At 42.7% G+C, this 2,500-nt stretch overlaps 1 protein-coding gene across 1 annotated transcript in view; it reads right to left on the bottom strand.

The window, feature by feature from the left end:
- Window positions 1-2,500, bottom strand: part of LOC123768371 (uncharacterized) — a 291,394-nt gene that overhangs the window by 28,190 nt on the left and 260,704 nt on the right. The gene's annotated exons all lie outside the window — the stretch shown is intronic.

Genomic DNA, 2,500 nt, shown 5'->3' with positions numbered 1-2,500 from the left:
TCCAGTTTAATTGTCACTTCATCTACATTAGTGTGTCAGATTTTGAGGCTGTCCAGACTATTTTTGTGGAGTCGGTGGAGAGGATATCCTTGAATGAGGGAAAGGTTGGTGGGGATAGGTAGTGTCGTTCTGGACAGGGATGAGATGTGTCGTATTGGACAGGAGAGGGATGTGTCACCGACAAGAGGATTGTGAAATCTGAGGGGAACGTTCGTTGTTATGTCTGTTATTACAAGGCAATTCTCGATTTGTTAATGTTGTTCTGTTGCTATTTTCTTGTTTTACTTGGCTGTTGTGCTGCCTGCGTTAGTTTTTTCTTCTCTTTGATGTCATTCATTGAGTTGTTATCACTTGCCAAGGAAGCGCTCCAAGATCATTGTCTTGAAGCAGGTATGTCTCTCAACCAATGGTTTCATTTTATTTACATCCGTGCTTTTCTGAATTATATTTTCAGAGTACGAACCATCCTGTTCTTGTTTGTTTACTCATCTGACACTATGACTTGCTTGAGCATCTGTTACCACCCTAAACTTGTCGTGTGTGTATGTGTGTGTGTGTGTGTATGTGTGTGTGTGTGTGTGTGTGTGTGTGTGTGTGTGTGTGTGTGTGTGTGGGTGTGTGTGTGTGTGTGTGTGTGAGACAATATCAATGACCAAAATATCTTTTTTCACTGTTTCCTAACCATTAAGTCACTGGGAATGGTCTCAACAGCTGTCAGCGTTTAACCCTTAAGCCTGCACCGGCCGCATCCAGCAGCAAACTCAAAAACAAATTACTCCATACGATTTTAGACACTATGAATACTCTTCAGAAGGCATACCGTACTTCACCTGTGGTGGAAATCCTCCTTTATCTTTTACGATATCACGTAATCTCATACATTAGAATACAATTGAACTCGTAAACACAGTTAAAGTCTATAACATTTATAACATATGTATATTTTAGCGGGCCATTCAGCTGAAAATTTCTGCAAAAAAGTCTTCCACCAGAGGCTATTAGACTGTCCTAAATTGTTTGTTTTAATATTTTGTTCTGGGTAAACAGGATATCGTAGCTCAGTAAACTGTTTTATATGCATGAAATTCGCAAGGCATTCCTCTCTCTCTGGATTTCCGGCACATCTGCAGAGCTCCAAGGATTACAAGTTATTACAATGGAATTCAAGCAGCATCAGACCATTATATTCAATCTAAGCTGTTTATAATATATATATATATATATATATATATATATATATATATATATATATATATATATATATATATATATATATATATATATATATATATAATATAAGCCAGGGCTAAACATGGTAAAATTGTGTTTGAGAATGTAAGAAGTGACCTTGCGAAACGCATCCCTGGGCGTCAGACCAAATTAAAAGTGTGAAAATGAACTTTGGAGAGTTAATTTTTCAACTTCCCTCGACAGTGAAGAAAACATAAGAAAGATTGAGAATATTAAAACATAAGACATAAATATTAATATAGAACCACCTCCCCCTGTCTTTCTTGTTGACCCCCCCTCAGCATCTTTACAATTCACAGCATCACTCATCTCTCGCCACAGCATCACCCAAATCTCTAACCACAGCATCACTCATCTCTCGCCACAGCATCACTCATCTCTCGCCACAGCATCACCCAAATCTCTAATCACAGCATCACTCATCTGTCGCCACGGCATCACTCATCTCTCGCCACAGCATCACCCCATCATGCAGCATCACACATCTCATGCACTTCCTTAGTTCCAGCTCGCTGCCTCGACCTCTTGACATGTCCCCCTCCCCAACTCCCCCCACTCTCCCCCTCCCCCCAGACACATCAAAGCCACTTCCCCTCCTCCTCCCCCCCCCTCTCACCCTCTCTCTCTCCCCCACCTCTCTCCCCTCTCACATCTTAAAAGCCTTTCCTTTGTGTTTTCCTGTTGCGTTTGACACTGGACCGATGGAGTAGAAGCAGTCAGCACCATGTTATTGGCAGTTAAATGGTTTGTGTTGTAGCCCGCGTGGTGATTCGTTGTAGGAGGGGGTGAGGACCCAGGAGGAAAAATAGGAGGTGGAGGAGGAGGAGGAAGATGAGGAGGGGAAACAGGAGGAGGGGGAAGAGGGGAAGGAGGAGAGGGGGAAAAAACAGATGAAACAGAGGTAGTTGAAGGGAATTTACAACACAAGGTGGAAATTGTACAACAATTTTGTTGGAGAAGAAACATTGATTGCGATTGAGCTGAGAGCGAAAGAACAAGATGGCGGGGGAGAGAGAGAGAGAGAGAGAGAGAACGAGAAATAGAAAGAGTAAGAGAGAGAGAGAGAGAGAACGAGAGAGCAAGGGAAGGGAATTATCAGGGGGGGAGGGGGAGCACCAAGCCATTACGACTATATAGCACTTGGAAGGGGTTAGGATTAGTATTTGGGATGGAATTAAGGAATAGTGCCCAACCACTTGGACGGTCGGGGACTGAACGCCGGAAAGAGAAAGAGAGAGAGAGAGAGAGA

The sequence above is a fragment of the Procambarus clarkii genome, chromosome 35 (assembly GCF_040958095.1).
Source record: "Procambarus clarkii isolate CNS0578487 chromosome 35, FALCON_Pclarkii_2.0, whole genome shotgun sequence".
Taxonomy (NCBI): Eukaryota; Metazoa; Arthropoda; class Malacostraca; order Decapoda; family Cambaridae; genus Procambarus; species Procambarus clarkii.
This window is presented reverse-complemented; position numbering and strand designations above follow the sequence as displayed.